The 22805-nt window shown below is 37.3% G+C and overlaps 1 protein-coding gene across 2 annotated transcripts in view; it reads left to right on the forward strand.

Moving 5' to 3' along the window:
• The window catches only part of GLCE (glucuronic acid epimerase), an 82805-nt gene that overhangs the window by 6379 nt on the left and 53621 nt on the right, over positions 1-22805 (forward strand). Inside the window, exon 1 of one of the 2 annotated variants that reach the window (XM_005862090.2) lies at positions 17796-17909. The exons of the other annotated variant lie outside the window; for it this stretch is intronic. The gene's annotated coding sequence lies outside the window, so the exon portion shown is untranslated. Of the gene's footprint in view, positions 1-17795; positions 17910-22805 lie in introns of those variants that run through there. 2 annotated transcript variants of the gene reach the window in all.

The raw sequence follows: 22805 nt of genomic DNA on the forward strand, positions 1-22805 counted from the left end.
ACACTTGTCATTTGTTGATTTGTTGATGGTAGCCATTCTGACAGGTGTGAGGTGATACCTCATTGTCATTTTAATTTGCATCTCGGATGATTAGTGACTTTAAGCATTTTTCATATGTCTCTTGGCCTTCTGTACGTCCTCTTTGGAGAAGTGTCTAGGTCCTTTGCCCATTTTTTAATTGGATTGTTTGTCTTCCTTTTGTTAAGTTGTATGAGTTCCTTATATATTTTGGATATTAACCCTTTATCAGATGTATCATTGCCAAATATGTTGTCCCATACAGTGGGCTCCCTTTTCATTTTGTTGATGGTTTCTTTTGCTGTGCAGAAGCTTTTTATTTTGATGTAGTCCCGTTTGTTTATTTTCTTCTTCCTTTCCTTTGCCCTGGGAGAAGTATCTGTAAACATATTGCTAAGAGAGATGTCTGAGATTTTGCTGCCTATGGTTTCTTCTAGGATTTTTATGGTTTCATGACTCACATTTAATTCTTTTATCCATTTTGAATTTAATTCTTGTATATGGTGTATGTTGGTAGTCTGGTTTCATTTTTTTGCATATATCTGTCTAATTTAACCAACACCATTTATTGAAGAGACTGTCTTGACTCCATTGTATGTTCTTGCTTCCTTTGTCAAATATTATTTGAGCATAAAGGCTTGGGTTGATTTCTGGGTTTTCTGTTCTGTTCCATTTGACCTATATGCCTATTCTTGTGCCAATACCAGGCTGTTTTGATTACAGTGGCTTTGTGGTATAACTTGATATCTTTCATTGTGATCCCTCCAACTTTGTTCTACTTTCTCAAGATTGCTGCAGCTATTCAGGGTTTTATTGTTTTGTTTTGTTTTTTGGTTCCATATAAATTTTTGGAGTATTTGTTCTAGATCTGTGAATATGCTGCTGGTAAATAATAGGGATTGCATTGAATCGGTAGATTGCTTTGAGTAATATGGACATTTTAATGATGTTAATTCTACCATTCCATGAACACGGTATATTCTTCCACTTGTTTATATCTTTATCTGTTTTTTCAATGTCCTTACAGAAAAGGAGAGAATGTTTTACTGCGTAGGCTTAATTTGCTCTTTTATTTCTAATTTCTTAAGGTCATTGATTTCAGACCTTCTTTTCTAAGATTTACAAGTGTGTCTTTTGGTTTCCAGATTTTGGGGAATTTTTTTAGATGTTCTGATTTTAATTTAATTACATTGTGATCAGAGAATATACTTTGTCTGATTTTAAATCTTTAAAATTTATTGAGAATGGTTTTATGGCTCAGAATATAGTCTGTCTTGGGTAATGGTTCCACATGTACTTGAAAAGAATGTATATTGAGTGGAATGGAATGTTCTATAAATGTCAGTTAATTCAAAGTGGTTGGTAGTATTGTTCAATCTGCTGTATTATTAGTTTTCTGTCTTGTTCTATCAATTTTGGGGAGAGTAGTGTTGAAATATCTGGATGATCATGGATTTTCTATTCTTCCATGCAGTTCATTCAGTTTTGCTTTATGCATTTTGAAGGTGTTAGTTTAGGACTCTTGTATCCTCTTGAATTGGTTCCTTTATCATTATGAAATGACCATATTTATCTTTCATAATAGTCTTTGCTGTGAAATAGACTTTTCCAGCTCTCTCTTGATTAGTGTTAGCCTGGTATACCTTTACCATCTTTTAATTTTAAACTTTTTGTTTGTATACCTAAAGTGGATTTCTTGTATACCACATTTTATCTAATCTGACAGTTTCCTTTTAATCAGGAGTTCAGACTAATTACATTTAATGTGATTACTGATGTAATTGGGCTTATGTCTGCCATCTTGCTATTTGTTTTGTATTTGTCTTTATCAGTTCTTTGCTTTTTTAGTCTTTTCCCGTCTTTTTTATTGGAGGGATCCTTCATAGTTAAATTGTTTTAACTTCTCTCCATAATGAAGTATGATGTAACATGTCAGTCCCTCAATATTGGCTGAAAATGGAAGAAAGAAAAGAGTATCTGAGGTAACAGATACTGTTCCACAGAGTCAAACCATGTTGTACTGAAGCCTTACCTATTTTTAGGTTAGTTTGACTTGGCCCTAGAAATGAATGGCCCTCTCTATCTAGGCCAGATTCTGTTAATTCTAAGTGTGCTATTGCCTCCTGGGCTTGCAGCCATATTTGTAGTTTCAGAGTCCCAATAAGCCTGACATAGGTTTAGAGATGAATCCAGATTTCTACTAGGTCAAAAAGAATTCATTCTTATTGAGTCCAGATTTCCAGGGTTATTCAGATAAGGATCTAGTATGAGATCTAGTGGTAATATGTGATTTTTACCTGGAATAGCCTTTTATATATATTCTCTGGCTGCAGTGATATCTGTTTAATAGTTCAAAGGTCCTAAAACATTGATCTTTTGTACAGAGGATAACCATTAATCTCATATTACTACAGCTTTGGATACTAAGTTTTCTTTAGTTGATTTTTATTAACTTCTTGGGCTTTTTTCCTTTTGTTTTCTGTAAGAATATTAGCACATTTGTAACATCTGCAAACACTTTTATAACAGATTGGAATGTGAAAACCCCAATCCTGAAGGAAGATGCCTTTACAGTGAAGTCTTTGTACACTTATGGAGTGGTACCTTTCTTTAATCACGGAACGAGCTAATATGTCATGATAGAAAATAGTGGACTTTGATTTGAAAGAACTATTATAGTCCAGGTTGAACCATTTATAGCTTATTTACCTTGAGCAAGTCAGTTAATCTCTTTGTTACTCAATTATTTCCATCTGTAAAGTATATGTACATATGTTGGAGGTGGGGGAGGGTGTGATTAGATCTGCCTTTTTATTGTGTATGTCATTGTGAAGATCATAATAGATGAAGATGTAATAGCACCGCGGAAAATGTGTAAAACACTATACAAATACAAATGTAAAAATAACATTTATAAAATTATTTTCTCAGCTCAATCAAGTTGTATTCTTATCTTTGAGAAACTTTAAATATTGCTTCATCTAAGTAGTTTATTTCTTTTATCACTGATAGTGTAAAAAAAAGGAAATGAAGTATATGTAGGTTGTAAAATGAATGGAAAACACATGGTATTATCTTAGGCAAAGGTTATAAATTACCTCTAAAAATTTATAAAATCTTGAAGTATTTTGTACTTTTATACTAGTAAATGTGATTGAAATTTTTAGTCATCTTTTTTTTCTCTTTACTCTTAGGCTTTGAAAATTCTTAACAGTTATATTTTATGAAATGTGCATGTGGATTTTCCACTTTGGATTATGAAAAATTATTATTTTTTTAATCAGTCTGGTTGTTTCTTGTTGTCTAGGATGATTCTGGACTGCTCTTCCCCTCCTAATTATGCATTGAGGGGAATGCAAACTAATTTAATATAAGCTCAATCTCTATATATTAAAGCCTAAGCAACTGGTCTACTGGTCACTGTGCTCAACGCAGAAGCTGCCCCTGGCGGTCAGTGTGCTCCCACAGCCAACCTCCCACGCAAACTAATTTAATATAAGCTCAGTCTCTATATATTAAAGCCTAAGCAGTGGTCTACCGGTCACTGTGCTCAACGCAGAAGCTGCCCCTGGTGGTCAGTGTGCTCCCACAGCCAACCTCCCACAGCCGGCCAACCTCCATGGCCCTGATCAGCCCCCGATCGCCGGCCAGGCTGAGGGACCCCACCCATGCATGCACAAATTTGTGCACCAGGCCTCTAGTATGAGTATAATTAAGAAGTTAAATATGTCAGAACACAAATCACAATGATTAAAATATGAGGGTAAACTTTGGTACCTTTGACATTTTTTAGATTACTTCACTATGTTAAAACGGATCAGTGAGAGAATCCTCTTGATTGGTTCAGTCATTCATTAAGCAAATATTAGCCCAGCCAGGTGGCTTAATGGATGAATGTTGACCCATGAACAAGGAGGTCGCAGTTCGATTCCCAGTCAGGGCACATGTCTGGGTTTTGGGCTCAATCCCTGGTGGGGGCCATGCAGGAGGCAGCCAATCAATGATTCTATCATTCATGTTTTTATGTCTCTCCCTCTCCCTTCCTCTCTCTCTAAAAATACTAAAAATATATTTTAAAAACACAAATATTAATACAGTACCTACTATTGTATTTACATCTCTCTCAGCCATTACTAGATTGTTGATACCTTGATGCTATTCATTATTCAACTTTTGGTTCCTGTAGCTATCTACCACTACACAGTAAACTACCTCAAAACTTAGAAGCTCAAAGTTTTTATTATCTCTCAGTAGGTCAGGAATGCGGGAACAGCTTAGGTCTCTTACAAGGCTACAATCAATGAGTTGACTGGGTATGCAGCCCATCCATCTAAAGGCTTGCTGTGGAAAGATCCACTTCCTAGCTCTGTTGGCAGGATTCATTTCCTTGTTGGAATTGGCCAGAAGCCTCCCTTGGTTCCTTGCCACATGGACCTCTTCATAAAGCATCTCCCTCAAAGTAGGCAATCAAGATCAGAGCAAGTAAGTGAGAGGGCAAGAAAAAGTGCCAGCAAAAAGGACATTATAATCTTTTATAACCTAATCAAAGAAGTGATATCCCATCACTTTTGCCATATTCTATTCTTTAGAAGGAAGCCACTAGGCCCAGTCCACACTCAGAGGAATAGGACATCACACAAGCATATGAATACCGGGAGCAGAGATCATTGGCGGTGCATCATAGAAGTCTGCCACCCAGTCCCCAAGCCCTGGTGCTATAAAATAACAACTTGTTGAGTGAATTAACTCTTTCCCATGCAGGCTCCTAACTGGTAGCGTGTCTTTGTAAGAGGGCTGGGCAAAGGTACAGATTCAGTTTGAGACAGTAAAACAATAACTTGCTATTTAGGGATTCTTTTAACCATGTCCCTGATATCATTAATGATTTGCTTTAATGAAATCAGTTAATATTGGTAAAAAGTCAAAATCATTTTATATCTTTAGGACCTAAATGAAACCAGGAATGCTATTTAAGAATATCAGAATACATGCAGTATATAATTTAATGGGAATTCAGAAATAGTCTAATAGCAAGCTATATTTTGAGATGATTCAAGCTTCCCAGTCATTCCCAACACACATATCATTTTATGACCTGGGTAGACATAATGATATATCAAAATCTGTGCAATTGAAGTATAGCTAAATTTCTACTATAAGATGATCTTTCTTAAACACACACACACACACACAAACTTTTAACAAGCTGGAATAAGTAGATCATGGATTTTTTTTTAAAAATTTTTTACATAGTTTAAATGTTGAGGCAGTTTAATCTTTAGCTGGAATAAGTATTGGATCATGGATTTTTTTTAAAAAAAATTTTACATAGTTTAAATGTTGAGGCAGTTTAATCTTTAGAAGAGAACTAAGGAATCTCATCCTAGACTTGTAACATGTTAGATACTAGAAATGACTTATCCAACCTTAAATTTTTACAGATGAGGAAATGGCTTCCTGTGACATACTCAGGCTTGCTGGTGGTAGAGCCAGTGCCAGATCTAGACTTGATTCTATTCAGTGCACTGTACCATACCACATTGCTAATAATAAACTGGAACCACTTAGGGATTTTTAAAAATACTGATTCCTATCCCCTACCCAGACATTCTGATTTAATTGGTATGGGGTGGAACTTGAGCATTGGGATTTTTAAAAGCTCCAAGTTTGGGAACCTGCTCCATAAAGGTATTATTGTGCTTAAGGACTTGGAACCAGGGTAAAATCAATAATACAGACTTCTATCCATTTTGATTTTTTAATCATATATTTGGCTAGGCGTTTTTTTTCTGGGCAGTAAGAAAAATATTTACATTGAAAAATAGCCAAGAGTGCTGCTGAACAAAGGTTTTCTTAATAAAGCTGCCCTTCCACTCATAAGTATGTATTTTGTAAGTGAGATAGCCTGCAACAAGATTCTTCATACTCATGAAGTAGGAGAACAGTTCTTTGACACTGATCAGACAAGGAGAAAGTCTTCTGCCATCTGTGTTGTGGCATGCTCTGCTGTTGTTTTAACTAGATAAAATTCTAATTACTGTTAAACAGACTGTTTATGAGGTTGTTCTAATATTTTAGAGCAAGTGTATAAATATAAAGAGGCAAAGAAATGGTACCAAATGTAAAAGCAAAAGGCTTTTCCTTTGAAAGTAAGTTAATCAGGATTTGTTTGACATGCTGGATTGTTAATAACACGTTCTGTGTATGTCCTTGGTACTGCATGTTGCAAAGGATGTGAAATTTGCAGTTTGTTATAACCATTCTACAGAGCTGTCATGTACTCTCTTGACACAATGCTGACCAAACATTGTAACTAGAAAATGCTAATTCTTTTTCAAGATATCCATTCTTTTAAACGAAATCTTTCCTTCTTAATGGCACGTATGAGAAGAGTGAAGAAGAGTTAAGAATAGGAGATTGTGCCCTGGCCAGCATCTCAGTGGTTAGAGCGCCAGCCTGGTCACCAAAGAGTCACAGGTTTGATTCTAGAAGGTACATACTTGGGTTGCGTGTTTGCCCCCCTCCCCAGTCTGGGTATGTGTGGTATACAACTAGTCGATGTGTTTCTATCACATCGATGTATCTCTCTCTCTACCCTCCCTCTCTCCCTTCCACTCTCTCTGAAGAGCAATTTTTCTCTCTCTACCCTCCCTCTCTCCCTTCCACTCTCTGAAGAGCAATGGAAGAAATATCCTCAAATGAGTATTAATCAGAAAGAAAGAATAGGAGATTGTGATCAGATTGAAGCATTTAAGAATTTTAGATCTTTTATTGAAACAGTGGCAGGATGATAATGAGAGGCTATATATTTGAGTTGCTAGAATAGAGGTTAAAGGGGATGTATTAGTTTTTCATTGCTGTCATTACTACAAACTTAGTAGTTTAAACAACAAAAACTTATTATCTTATGTTCTCCAGGTCAGTAAGACAACTCGGGTCCCACAGGGCTAAAATAAAAATTTCGGCATGATGGTGTTCCTTTCTGGAGGCAGTAGGGCTGGATTCTTTTTCTTGAAATTGTAGGGCTTACATCACAGTTGCCTTGTTAGCTGTTAGATGAGGGCTCTTCCCAGCTCCCGGAGACTACCCTCATTTTTTTGCTGTAGCCTTCCTTCCAACATTTTAAAAAGCCAGCAACAGGTCAAGTCCCTTTAAGACTTGCAATATCTCCTCCTGCTGTCTCATCTCTCTGATCCATCTTCTGTTTTTCTCTTCCACGTTAAAGGACTCATGTGATTAATTTGGGACCACTGGGAAAATCCAGGATAATCTCTTCATCTCAGTGTCCTTAACCTTAATTATAACTGAAAGTCCCTTTTGCCTTGTAGGAAAAGCTAGGCTGGAGGTTAGGGAAAAGGGGCAGGATATCTTTGGAGAGCCTTTATTCTGTCAAAGGGGGTTAGGTTCCTGGAGTCAAGGAAGCCAGGTGTCAGTTTTGACATAACTGTTGAAAGTCTTAATCTATCCAACAAATAATTTTTGATTACTTACTATGTACTGGATATTACAATAGGCACTGAGGTTACTGTGGTAAACAAGGTTAGGCATGGCCCCTGCCCTTATATGTATAGCAGTATACTTATAAAAAACAAGTAAATCAGATACAGTCATGCTTTATAACAGATTCTTTGTGTGTTTTATATTTATGTGAGTTATTTGAAAGCAAGTACTAGTGTAGTGCTTTTTGTTTTGGCCCTTTCCTCATCCCACCACTGATACTGTTATAATTTAACCTAGTTATAAATAACTGGAAAGGAGCAACGGGAAGGCCAAATAGTATAGGTATGTCATTTGTGCAGCTTTGCCAGGAAACAGCAGTTTAACACTCCTCAGGGGGCCACCAGTCTATTCCCTGTAGATCCTGAGGGAAGGAAGGGACTGGAGAGGGGGAGAATAGACGCATACCCCATAAGTCTGGGTGAAATAGGGGAGGTACTACCTGTCAGTCACACCCGGGAACAGGTCATTGGCCAGAGTAGGCATGGCCACTGCAAGCACAGGAGCATTTGAAATATTTAATCCCCTAAACAAAGGAGTTAGTGCTCTTGCTTTCTCTTGTGCTCTTGGCTCCTGGCTCTTGGTTGACTCCTGGCTTGCGTGGCTCCCACACTCCTGCATTTTCCCACATGGCCCACAGCCAGGTGGACCCCACACAATGGACTAATGGACTGCAACTAGCCTAATGCTGTACCGAATCCAATTCCAACATGGAATGGAAATTTTGGACACCGGCTCTGCTTCTAGCTTTATTGAAGGGATGCAATTGCATGAAAATAAAGCTTTCAACTACATCTTCTCATCCTCCCGTGGGGGCCTCCTTAAATGCTTATTCTATTGGTACCCCAAGAACCCCACTCCCACTAGCAAAGGAGAAAGGCAATCTATGCATTTCTCCGATAACACCACTACAATAGTGTTTTACATACTAGGTGCTCAACAGATATTGTTAACAAGGCTTACTTTGTTTTTCCTTGTGTTGTTAGGAACATGAATTAACTCTCTTTTCTGCTATGTTCTACTCCAAAAGCAGTGAGGAATTTTGAGTTCAGTAATCCAGATTCAGATGACAATTTAAGATTCTGCTGAAGAATTTTTTAAAAGGCCTTAAGAATGATCATGTACTCCATTTTATTTTTCTTAATAAGAATTCTAAAGTGCTAAAGGCAGTTTTACAAAAGCTATCATATAATTTGCTAAACTTTTGATTCCCCCCCCCTGCATTCAATAGCCAGAAAGTATTTACCCAAGTAAAAAATAATCAGTAATTGCTTTAAACCAGTATTCATCAATAGATAGTGAAGAATTGCCAACCCAGAAGCACATTAAAATAAACTCCTCAATATGTTTTTTCTTTGAATGGATAGACTTTTAAAATAGTGAAAGAGATTTATTTCTGTTATTTACTACTATTACAGCTTCTGTCTTTCTCCTATACAATTCCCTAATGCGCTCTCACTGTGTGCTGAGTGTCAGTGTACTCTTTATGGAAAACCCACAAGATTCTTACCAATTGTTCAAAAACTTCTAGAGGCAGTTATTCTTAATTTTTTGGGGGGATGGTCAAGGTTACAATTCTGTATTACATAATTTCCCAAAGCAGCAATGGGGAATTTTAATAATGATGGATTGGAGTAAGCTTAGTAAGTAAGTATGACACTTATAATCTACCCAGGTATTAATTTCAAACTTGACCATTACAGAACTTTTTAAAAATCAGAACTACTAGTGAGTGACTAAATATACTTGTAACACAACTTTGGGCTACAAAGTGTAAAAATCACATGGGTTCTTATGGCATCTTAATACATACCAAGTTCTCCATCCAAAATTGCTTTATAATTCTTTGGCCATTTAACATTATTCATGGATAATTTCTTATCAGTAAGTATGACTCTTCATGTCTCCAAACAAATAGCCTAAATATATTTATACAAAGATTTCATTTCTGAAAAAAATAACTTTTGGAATAGTGGATAGAAAATTCACTTGATTTGCTTATGGAGAGATAGCTATTGTCGTATTAAGTTTGGATAATACTAACTTGGGTGAAAAACGGTGATAACTACTTTTATTTTTTAAAAGTGGATTAATGTACTATAATTTTTTAAATGTTACTAGATAGTGTTGATTTCTGTAAACTTTTTTGATATTTCAGTGCCTAAGAAAGTGTAGCATCCTATTGGATATAGTTCATATGCAAAAATTCTTACTGAGTGGAAACTTGAAGAAAGCTGGAAGTCTATCAGTGAATGGCACAACAAGAAAAATGATTGAGGTTCTCTTGATTCTTTTGAAAAGAGGGAAAATACCCTTCGTGGTTATGGACATTAAAATAAAGGAGTAACTAAAATATATGCTGTGCACAGAAAGACAGATGAAATTTACTGTCTTACTGAAAAGTTTTTACAGGTGCATTGCATCTTTAGAAGGCAGATTTGAATTATTAAAGCAGTCTTTGTTTAGTAAATTGAGCGTCTATTATGACTACATGGAGGAATAAGCAAGTTTTAACAGATGTTGAAACTAAAATGACCTTAGTGAACAGTTAGGCAATTACATACAAATGGCTTCAGTTAGAAAGGATAAGCCATATCTTTTTCCAAATGTGTTTCTGGGAAAAATAATCCTAACTTCTTGAAGTGGCCATTTCACTTCTAATTGAATATAGTATTAGGAATACAAAAGGCCTAAGGCAAAAAAAAATGTTTTCTTACACAAGTTTTTGTTTTTCATTTGAAATTAGTGCAGTTATAGATTGGCCTTTTTAAAAAACAACAACAATCTTATTCTTTTAAATAAAGTGTAGCAATGTGAAATTGTTGATAAACTTACTAACAAAGCTGTGAACAATTGTATCCTTAAAAAATAAGTAATCAGCACTAACCGGTTTGGCTCAGTGGATAGAGAGTCGGCCTGCGGACTGAAAGGTCCCAGGTTCGATTCCAGTCAAGGGCATGTACCTTGGTTGTGGGCACATCCCCAGTAGGAGGTGTGCAGGAGGCAGCTGATTGATGTATCTCTCTCATTGATGTTTCTAACTCTCTAACCCTCTCCCTTCCTCTCTGTAAAAAAAATCAATAAAATATATATTTAAAACACACACACACAAAAAAACAAGTAATCATTGAGTTTCACTTAAATACAGGTATTTGGCTGAATATAATTTTTAGAAATAACACCTAAGATAAACAGGAATAGAATAGATTAAATATGATTAAATATGGACAGGTAGCAGATTTGTACTTATTGCTTTTTAAATTTAAATTAATTCCTGTAGTATATGGATTTGAATGTTTCGTGCCATGTGTACATATAATATATAATGGAAGCTTATAGTACTAGTGGATTAGTAAGATAAATAAACTCTGCAGAAGAATAGAATTAATTCTGAAATATTGTTATCTGATTTACATTTTTGTTTCACCTTGTCCAATTTATTCAAACAACTAATTTTTCCCTGATAATAAAGGTGGAAACAAATGATTGTTTTACTTTTTTTATTTTTAGAATGCTCTTATGCATTTGAAGTAGAATTAATCACAAAACATTTTTCCCTTTCTGAAATTCTCTGACTATAAATCAGTATTTTTTTTTTTAAAGACAACTTTAATGGAAGTTCTTTTATGATGCCATTAAGTCATTATCAGGATTTACTCTTCAGTTAGGTAGGGTTGTGATTGTTTGTAGATTAGATTCCTTTGCAGGTGATGCACTACCTAGAAGAACTGACATTTAGATTATTGATCCCACAGTGATTATACATGTCAGGACAGAGCGGTGATATTTGTCACTGCTCTATCTTAAAAGTAGCCAGAATAAACAAGAGAATTGTTACAGACTATAAACTCCAAACTAAATATTCTAGAAAAACCTTAATGAGCTGAAGGTTATTTGTTTATTTAATTATCATAAAAAATTTTTTCATGAACATGCAGTAAAATTGACTTTTTCTATGTACAGTTGATGAATTTTAACATGTCTGTAGATTCATTAACCATCATCAAAGTCATTATCCAGACAGTTCAATTAATTCATAAAACTTCATGCTATCCCTGTCACTTTGCAGTTGCACCTTCTCCAGCCCATCAGTAACTCTTGACAACCACTCTGTCGTTTCAGTTTTATTTTTTTCAAAAATGATCATTAAATGGAATTATACAGTATGTAGCTATTTGAGGCTGTTAGCATAATGCCTTAAGATTACTTTTAATTGCTGAGTAGGATTCAGTTGTATGGATGTACCAGAGTTTGTTTATCCATCCATTCATTCATTGAAGGACTTTGAGTTGTTCAAGCTTTTAGCTAATTTGAATAGAGAAGCTATAAACATTCATGTACAGGCTTTTGTGTGAATGTGAGTTTTCATTTCTCTTGGGTAAATACATAGTAGTGGGATTGATGAATCAGATGGTAAGTATATAATTTAACTGTATAAGAAATTGCCAAACTTTTTTCTAAAGTGGTTATACCATCAGAAGTGTATGATAATTCTAGTTCTGCCTACTTGTCAGCACTTGGTATGGTTAGTCTTTTTAATTTTAGCCATTCTAATAGGTTTGCAATGATATCTAATGATTTTAATTTGCATTTTCCTAATAGCTAATGATGCTGAACATATTGTCATGTGCTTTTTTGATATATTAGTATATCTATAATAATAAAAGCGTAATATGCTAATTAGACCAGACAGCCAAACGAACTTCTGGACGTTCTTCCAGACGACCTTCCAGACAAAGCCGGTGGCTGCAGCCACCGTGGCTGTGAGGGCCGAGCCCCTGGCACGAATTTCGTGCATCGGGCCTCTAATATGTATATCTTCTTTTGTGAAGGGTCTGTTCAATTCTTTTGTCTATTTTTTTAAAATAATAGAAACTTTTATTTTGGAGTTATTATAGATTTATAGGAAAGTTGCAAAGGCCCTAGCCAGTTTGACTCAGTGGACAGAGCATTGGCCTGCCGACTGAAGGATCCCGGGTTTGATTCCGGTCAAGGGCACATGCCCAGGTTGCAGACTTGATCCCCAGTAGCGGGTGTGCAGGAGGCAGCCGATCAATGATTCTCTCTCATCCTTGATGTTTCTGTCTGTCACTCTACCTTCCTCTCTGAAATCAATAAAAATACTTTTTTTTTAAAGAAAAGTTGCAAAGATAATACAGAGTTCTTGTTTGTCCCTCACCCAGCTTCCCATAATAACATCTTATGAAACCAAGTACATTTGTCAAAGCCAGGAAACCACCATTGGTACCTTATGTTAATCAAACTCTATATTCTATACTTGGATTTTGCTGATTTTCCACTGGTCTTCTTTTTCTGTTCTAGGATCCCATACAGGATTCTACATTGCATTTATGTCTCCAGTAGTCTGTGGCATTTCTCAGTCTTTCTTTGTTTTTTGGGACCTTGATAGTTTTGTGTACTAGTCAGGTTTTTTGTAGAATGTCCCTTAATTTGTGTTTGTCTGGTGTTTTTATTACTAGACTAAGGTTAAGAGTTTTAGGGAAGAATTTTATCACATCAAATCGGAAGTACATGATAGCATCACTTGGTTAAGGTAATGTTTGCTGGGTTCCTCCACCTTAACGTTACTATTTTTGTCTTTTTGTACTCATTCTTTAGAAGTGAGTCACTAATTCCAGCCTACATTCAAGGGGGTGGGTTGATTGCGCTACATTTTATGGATCGGTTATCTCTCTATATATGTATTATTAGGAATTCTTCCGTAAGGAAGTTTGTCCCTTCTCTTCCATTCTTCACTGATTCATTCATTCATTCATTTACATCAATATGTATACTTACTTTATACTAGTACATTGGTTTATAGTTCAATACTATGTTACTTATTTTGTTGCTAAAATTATTCCAATGTTAACTCCTGTTCCTTTTCTTTTTTGAGTTCCTGATTTCTGGCACTACAAGATAACTCCAGGCTCATCTTGTCTTTTCTCCACCCTACTCTTAAAATCAGTCATTTCTCTAAGGAGCTCTGGTCTCTTGTATTGGAGAATTGTGTTTAGAGACCAATGTCTAGGTGCTGAATGTACTCCTTGCTATTGAGGTATCACTGTTTCTAGGCCTTCTCAGAGAACAGAACTAGGAATTATACATACTAGTATGTATGCTAATCCATGTATGTATACATATCTATAATTATTTCTGTTTATTCATCTATATTACATATTAAGCAGTGTATATGTTAAGTTCATACCAATGTCTGTGACTACAATCCAGTACCACAGGGTGCATTCTAGCCTTCTCCGCCTGGCTTCTCTCTGACAGTGAGAAACCTGGCTTCAGTCATTCATTTACTTACTTGTTCCACCCCAGTATACATGTAAAGCAAGTTCAGAATTGTTAACTAGTACCACCACCAGAAACATATTTACCACATAGAGTACAGTGTTTATGTGCAGGCTCTTTTACTAGTATATTTAGCCTTAAAGTTTCCATTCAAAACATTATTTCCCAAATTTACTTGGGTCAGTTCAATTTCCCCCTACCCCCTTCAGTGAGGTAATGCTATTCATTTATAATACAGTCAGATTCATTTGTCACAGACTGTATTCTATCTTGAAATCCCCCCAATTAGTTGATTTTTTAAAATTTGCATACATTAAAGTTCACTCTTTGTGATGTGTGATTCTATAAGCGTTTTTGACAAATACACAGGATCATTGTCAATTACCCCTATACCATACAGACAATTTCGTCACTCTAAAATTCTCCTGTTAAAAGGTTCTGAACACATTTACAATGTGTGTATGGCAAGGGGTCCCCACACCAATAAGTAATTCTTGGACATCAGCTGGGTATTCTACAATTCAGCTCCACTCTGACACTATCTATCCAGAGATAGCATCAGATTCCTCAGGTTAAGAGCTCAGTCCCATAAGGCTGCTCTCCCCTGCCACTCCTACTTCAGAGGCCAATCCTAAGTCCAGGTTGTCACCTGTACTTCTGATCTACCAGCTGTAGATTGGCTATTTCAGTGACCACCCCTGCTCTTTGGGTTTTATTAATTTGCTAGAGTAGCTCACAGAACTCAGGGACACACATTACTTACTAGATTACTGGTTTACAAAAGGATATAAACATCTAGATTAAAGAGATGCATAGGGCCAGGTATAGGGAAAGGATATGGAGCTTTCATGCCCTCTTGGAGCCCACCACTCACCAAATTTTCACGGGTTCACTAACCAACCTGGAAGCTCTTTGAAACCACTCCTATTGGGTTTTTATGGAGGCTTTATTGTGTAGGTGGGATTGATTAAATCATTGGCCCTTGCCATTGGTGATTGATGCACCTCCAGCCTCTCTTTCCTACCTGCATGTCAGGTGTGGGGTTAGGAGACTGAAAGTGACAGCCTTCCAATCACATAGTTGATTCTCCTGGCAACCAGCCCCCTTAGGTGCTTTCCAGAAGTCACCTCATTAACATAAACCCAATTTGGTGGAAAGGAGCTTGTTAAGAATAATAAGACACCCATTTCACGTTCATGGCTCTGAATTATTTATAAGAACTGAGGACAACAAAGTATGCTCCCATTGCTCTTATCACTTGAGAAATTCCAAGGGTTTGGAGAGCTGTAGGTGAAGCCCAACTATATATGAAAAATATATATTTGGTCATCTGAATGACCAAATATATATTTCTTATAAATCACAGTATTGCACCTGTGCATCTGCTTTGTAGTCAACCATTTCCCTATCCTCCCATCCCTGACAATTTGTTTTCTTTTCCTATAGTTTTGCCTTTTTCAGTGTGTCATAATGAATGCAGTAATACAATATGTAGCCTTTTGGATCTGGCCAGAGCTATTGATTGTGTTTTAAACTATATCCCTATGGGTTTGTTTGTTTTTTTAGTGGTTGCTGTAGGAATTACAATGCCATACAAGTCCCTTTACTCCCCCCCCCCCCCTCCAATTTGGTAGTTACATTTTATATTGTATTATATACGTACTAGGGGCCCGATGCATGAAAATTCATGCAAGAATAGGCCTTCCTTCCCCTGGCTGCTGACACCAGCTTCCCTCTGGCACCGGGGACCCTGGCTTCCTTCCTCCGGCCACTGGCAGGCACCTGAGACCCGGGCTGCTTCCCTCCTTTGGCCAGCACCCGGGACCCGGGCTGGCTTCCCTCGGGCCCAGCTTCATCAGGAAGGATGTCCGGAAGAACGTCTGGTCTAATTAGCATATTACCCTTTTATTATTATAGATTATAGCATACTAGAGGCTCGGTGCACGAATTTGTGCCCTGGTGGGGTTCCTCAGCCTGGCCTGCGGGGATCGGACTGAAACCAGCTCTCCGACATCCCCCAAGGGGTCCTTAACTACTGGTCGGACGGTCGGATGGGCGCTTAGGCTTTTATATATATAGATATGTTGGAAGCCCCATCAGACAATATACTTTTTTGCTTTCAACTATCAAATTTATTTTAAAGACCTCAAGAACATAAGAATAGTCTACTGTATTTACTCAGATAATTAACAATTATGCTACTCACTCTTTATTCCTGGTGTATCAAAGTTTCCTTATGATATCATTTACCATCTGTTAGAAGAACTTCCTTTAGCAATTCTTTTAAAGCAGTTCTGATGTCAACTTATTCTCTTGTTTTTCTTCACTAAGAATGTCTTTATTTCATCTTCATCTTCATTTCAAGATATTTTTTGTCTTCAGTTTTCTAAAGTTTAATTAGTATATGTCTTGCCATGGATTCCTTTGTATTTATTCTGGTCGAGGGTTTGCTGAGTGTCTTAAATCTTACAGATTATTTTATGCCCTCCAACACATTTGGAAAATATTTTTTTAAGATATTTTTATGACATTGAACTCTTTGTTCTCTCTTGCTGGAATACTTGGTATCACAAATGTTGAATTTAAGACATTCTTCTTTTTCTTTTTTTTCAGCCTTTTTTTCTCTAGTGTTCACCTTAGATAATTTCTGTTCATCTGTACTAAGTTCCCTGACTTTTTCTTTTGTAGTCTCCATTCTACTATTGAGCTCATCTAGTGAGCTTTTAATTTTGGTTATTGATATTTTTCTAATTCTAAGATGTGCATTTGGTTCTTTATATCTTCTATTTGTTTTCTGAGTCTTTTTATTTTTCCACATGTGTAAAGAATGTTTGCTCTTACTTGGTAAAACATTCTAAGTAGTTGCTTTTATATTTCTTTATATCTTCCTCAGATAATTTCAGTATCTGTTCTTTCTTAGTGTGGGTATCTTTTCCCACGCAAGTTGAGATTTTCCTGGTTCTTATGTCAAGTAATTTTGGATTATATCCTGGGCATTTTGACTCTTATGTTATGAAACTTTAGGTCTTGTTTAAATCTCATGTATAATGTTGATGCATTTGTTTAGTATGCTATCAGCCCAGTTAGGTTCAGGCTGTATGTACTTGTGGATAGTGGTTACAACATCAGTTCAATTTTCAAGGACTTTGCCATGCTGTTTGCACTGTCCCACATGTGCACCACCCATTGGCTAATCTGGAACTTGGTAGTGGTCTGTCTCATAGTTCAAGTCTCAAAGTCTATGTTATTTGGGTCAAATCCACACATGTGCTGCTTGAGGGTAAGCCCAGTGGTTCATAAACAATTTTGAAATGTTGCTTTCCCAAGCTGCTCCTTCTCTGGAATCTCCCAGTGCTTTCTGATTTGCTGCAACTCTCCTTTTTCCATCTGACCAGAAAGATAGGGCTTTACTTATCCCTCTTCAATGTGCATTATCTACAACTGTGCCCTTATCTAGGGCCAAGTGGCAGGAGGACAGAGGGAGAGAAAAAAATCAATAGGGATTCATCACATCCTCTTGGGCCCACAGCTACTCCGATCAGAGAGGAAGGTGTTCCCCTCCATCAGAGTCTTGGGGTCCCGATGACTTCTATTGCCACAGCTGCCACCGGAGGCTAATTTAAGCTTGAGAGAATGGAGAAAAAAAAGGGGAGGTATTCCCACACATTTTGGTGTGAGGAGGTCCCTTTCCCTTTCCCAGAGCGAGCACCGGAAGATTTCTGAAGCTTTCTCTACGCTAATGCATACTTCTGGGTGGAGCTGTATTAAGTTCAGGCTGGGAGAAACCAGTGGGAAACAAAATGCTCTTTCAGTGATACTTCAAATTCTGGTCTTCTTACCCAACCTGCTTGCTACTGTTTACTTTTCAGGGTCCTCAAGTAGATGCTCCATGTATTCTATCCAGATCTTGTAGCTACATTCACTCAGAGAGACAGGTTGGAATATGATTACCCCATTTTATCCAGTATTGGTTAACAAAGGTTTTCAATTTTGTTTCTCCAGGAATTTCACAAGAAACTGAAGTTTTGATCAAAAAATATTTTGAGTTTGAAACCAGACATGTACTAGAGTTTAGATTCTTTCATTTAATTAAGGTAAGATTATTTAATAAGATTTAATCACATCCTTACTATACATTTTCAGTATATATGTATATTTTAAATATGTTTTTATTGAATTTTAGAGAGAGAGGAAGGGAGAGGGATAGACAGATAGAAACATTGCTCAGAGAGAAACTTCATTGACCAACTGCCTCTTGCACTCCCACTGCTGGGGATTGAACCTGCAACCTGGGCATGTGCCCTGACCAAAAATTGAAATGGTGACCTCTTGGTTCCTGGGTTGACACTCAACCACTTAGCCACACCGGCCAGGCTCAAACTTATATTCTAATGTGTGCTTTATTAAAACTTTTCAATCTATCAGAGATTCTGACCTAAGAAAATATTTTCATGGTTCTTTTATGATTTTAATAAGTAATGTTCCACATAGCAATTTCCAGATATGAGGGGAATATCTACACTAATAAAAGACAAAGATGCTAATTGACCGCCCCTTCGCTACGCACTAAGCCACCCCCACCAGCCAATCAGAGAGACTATATGCAAATTAACCCAACCAAGATGGCAGCCGGCAGCCACGGAGCTGGAGCAAGCCAGAGGCTTGGTTGCCTGGGCAATGGAGGAAGCCAAGCTTTCGCCAGCCCTGAGCCAGCTGAGGCCTCCGCTCATGGCAACAAAGTTTCAATTATAGAAGCTAAATAAATCCCAGATACCTGCTTCCAGCCAGCCTCCACTGGGAGCTTGGGTGGCTGGGGGTTGTGGCCAGCCTGCAAACAGCCATCAGCCCCTCACCCAGGCTGGCCAAACCCTCATGGGGTGAGGGTCCCCGCTGGGGGGCTTAGCCAGCCTGAAAACGGCCCTCAACCCCTCACCCAGGCTGGCCAGGCACCCCAGCGGGGACCCCCCACCCTGAAGGGGCTGTGGCCAGCCTGCAAACAGACATCAGCCCCTCACCTAGGATGGCCACACCCTCATGGGGTGAGGTTCCCACTGGAGGCCTTGGCTAGCCTGCAAACAGCCATCAGCCCCTCACCCCCGCCTCCTCAGTAGTACTAAGGATGTCCAACTGCAGCTAGGCCTGCTCCCCGCTGGCAAGTGGATATCCCAGAGGGCTCCCGGGCTGCCAGAGGGATGTCTGACTGCCAGCTTAGGCCCAATGCCCTGGGGAGTGGGCCTAAGGCAGCAGGTGGTCACCCCCTGAGGGGTTCCAGACTGTGAGAGGGCACAGGCCGGGCTGAAGGACCCTCCCGAGTGCACAAATTTTTGTGTACCGGGCCTCTAGTATGATTATAATGTTTACTGGAGGTGTTATATATTGATAATCAGATCTGTTTGCCTAGTACAGTAGTTGGTAAGCTATGGCCTATGGGCCAGTCACCAGTTTTGGTAAATAAAGGTTTATTGGAACATAATCCACCCATTAATTACATGTTGTCTATGGCTGACTTAGCACTACAGTGGCAGAGCTTATTAGTTGCAACAGTGTCTCTGTGACCTGCAAGCCTAAAATCTGGCTCATTAAGAAAATTTTGCTGACCCTTGGCCTAGGTGATTAAATCAGGTTTTCTTACTATGCTGTATAATTATAATATGTGAAGTGATAGCTAACCAATTTTCAGTTGTCAGTAAGTGTTGTCAGGTATGAAAACTAATTGATGATTTGAATATGCATTTGAGTAGGTGTGCTCCTACCCCTACCTCTGCCACAGGAGGTTAAGCTTGAGAGAATGGAGAAAAAAGGTGAAAAGTGAAGGATCAGGTATTATTTCTTAAGAAGAGGTATTAATTTTCTGAGATAATTGATTTTACAAATAAGACAATGCTGTGAGCAGCTAAATGCCAAGTGTTATTTCTAAGTAAAAGTCTTTATTTTGCTTAGATTTTCAAAAATAAAAGTTTATATGATAAAAGTCACACTTGTTCCTCTCTAAAAAAAATTTCATACCGATGTATTTATAGCTTGTCCTTCTTGGTAAATTTAAACAGAATTAGTAATATTTTGAGAATAATGATTATGTGTTTTTAATATCCTAGTAACATAGTGATTTAGAGTGTATGAAGTTTTAAATGAAAACGTTCTGATATAAAACTATGTTTAGTGGGTAAAATTGAAATTTTATTTATCTCTGAGGTTTATATTGAATCACTTATACTTGTTTGTGATTCCTAAAATTATGAGTGTTAAAAAACATAAAATAGGAGGAGAGATTAAAATTTGAGCCTAGCGAGCCTATAAAATATTTGCTAAGCTTCTCAGGAATCTCTTGACTGAAGAAAAAACTGTTTTTTTAAAATATGATAAATAAATTAGAATCTCTAAGCAATATCAAATGTAATGTAATATCAAATGAAATGCATGATTAAGATATTTCTCTTGTTTTGAATTTGTTTTGGAAACCAAAATCTTTAAAAGACATTTTTTGCTAATTTCTAAGTAATTTTAACAAAATAAAATAAGTTTCTGAAGTATTCATCTCTTAAGAACTATTTGATTTGAAAAACACCCTCTATTATGTCATGCATAACCTGAGATATATTTGAATTGCTAACAGACTTCTGTGAGGTATCTTTGCTTGTGTTCTCAAAAGCAAATTTAAAACTTTTTAAAATTTCCTTTTTAAAAGTGGGAAAGGTAATTTATCTGTAAGAATATCTTTGCATTGTTTTATACCATCATGCATTTTATATTTATACTAGAGGCTCGGTGCATGACATTTGTGCACCGGAGGGGGGGGGGTCCCTTTGCCCGGCCTGCGCCCTCTTGCAGTCCAGGACCCCTTGGAGGATGTCCAACTGCCGACTTAGGCAGGGAGCAGGCCTAAGCCGGCAGTTGGACATCCCCCAAGGGGTCCTTAGCGCGGCCGCGGAAGTGGGAGAGGCTCCCACCACCGCTGCTGCACTCACCAGCCATGAGCCTGCCTTCTCCCTGAGCGGTGCTCCCCTGGTGGTCAGTGCACGTCATAGCGACTGGTCGTTCCGCCATTCGGTCAATTTGCATATTAGCCTTTTATTATATAGGATCAGTATAGATTTAGAATTAGAGTGTTTACACATATGAATTATGATAAAATTAAACTACAGAAGAATTGATAGGAATAGCTTGAATATGTGAATGAGGCCATCATAGTAGTGTGTGTATTTAGTTGTGGTCTAAACTGAATTGCATTTGTAAAGTACCTATCTGACTTATAGACTGAGACTCATGCAAAAGAATTCCATTTTAAATGATAGATGATATAAGAAGGTACTGCTAAAGCTTTTGGCCTCTATCAAGATCATATCTTAACCCTTTGAGTGCCAACCAGTATCCTAGGAACTATGCTAAAATTGCCAAGGCGTTTTTGCTGATTTTACAGCAGTTTAGGAAAAAAATTATGAATCGCAAGTAAATGAAGTTACATATTCAAAAACTTAAGGAAACCTTTACTACATTGACATATTTAGCAATATCATCATCACTAATAAAAGCAGACTTAGAACTGGACGCCATTTCGAAGCTTTGATAGCGCTCCCGGCACTTTTGGTGAAAGACAGGAGGAGCGCAATTGCGCTCCCCAGCACTCTAGGGGTAAAGACAGCTTTTTTAAAAAAAATCTTCTCTGCCCAGCCGATGGTGTGGCTCAGTGGTTGAGCAGCGACCCATGAACCAGGAGGTAATGGTTTGATTCTGGGTCAGGAACATATCCAGGTTGCAGGCTCCATCCCCAGTGAGATGGGGTGTGTGCAGGAGGCAGCTGATCAATGATACTATCTCATCATTGATGTTTCTATCTCTCTCTCCCTCTTCTTTCCTCTCTGAAATTTAAAAAAAAAAAAATCTTCCCTGGTTTATATTTAAGTATGGTACTTAAAAGTAAAAGAATTAAAAATAAATTTATAGAAAAGTTCACAATTTGGTATTTTTCTTCCATATAATCCCCTATTATTACAATCTTACTTTTCTAGGTCAATATAAAATATTTTAAAAATCAAATATTGAGCCAGTGCCAGTTTGACAGTCTCATTGAAATTAAATATGTGTATTAAAAACAGGGCAGAATTTCTTCTGTAGATGGAATATGCTGCTTATCTTTTATATGGCTGAATAAGAAAGGACTTGGGTGGACTTTAGATTTTTTTCTGTTCATATCATTCATGGTTTTCAGACTAATAAATAATGTCAGTGTCTTAGTCTGTCCGGCTGTTATAACAAAATAACTGGGAAGCTTATAAACAATGGAAATTTGCTTCTCACAGTTTTAGAGGCTGGGAAGTTCAAGATCAAGGTGCCAGCAAATTTGATGTCTAGTGAAGACCTGCTTTCTGGTTCATAGATAACTGTCTTTTCAATATGCCTTCACATAGTGGAAGAGGTGAGGGGAGCTCTCTGGGGCCTCTTTTATAAGGGCATTAATCCCATTTATGAAGGAGAGGCCTTAATCACCTCCCTAAGGTCCCACCTTCAAATACCATCACCTTGGGAGTTAGGATTTTAACATGAATTTTTGAGGTGACAAAAGAGTCTATAGCAGTCAACTTTTTAATTTTGTAATCCTGACCAATGCCATTGTACAGCCTTAGGTCAATAAAGAAACTCGTTTGGAAAGGAACCTCTAAGGTTTATCCTCACAGGAGATAATGTAAAAACATCTTAATTTGATTGACCACTATGAGGTTTTCTTTAAAAAACAAAAACAAAAAACTTGAGGTAATATATTTTTTAAAGCTTTTCTTTGTACATAGTCATTTCATTTTCTACCAAAATAATGTTTTTTAGAATAAAAATAATTTTATTCACAGAATTTGCTATCAAGAAAGTTTACACATTTGAAAGAGAGGAATAAAGGCTATTTTTTAAAGCTTCCTTTTTAAAAATATTTATTTTGGAATAATTTTAGATATACAATTAAGTTCTAAAGATACAGAGCTTTTGTGTATTCTTCACTCAGC

The sequence above is a fragment of the Myotis brandtii genome, unplaced genomic scaffold (genome assembly GCF_000412655.1).
Source record: "Myotis brandtii unplaced genomic scaffold, ASM41265v1 scaffold160, whole genome shotgun sequence".
NCBI classification, from domain to species: Eukaryota; Metazoa; Chordata; class Mammalia; order Chiroptera; family Vespertilionidae; genus Myotis; species Myotis brandtii.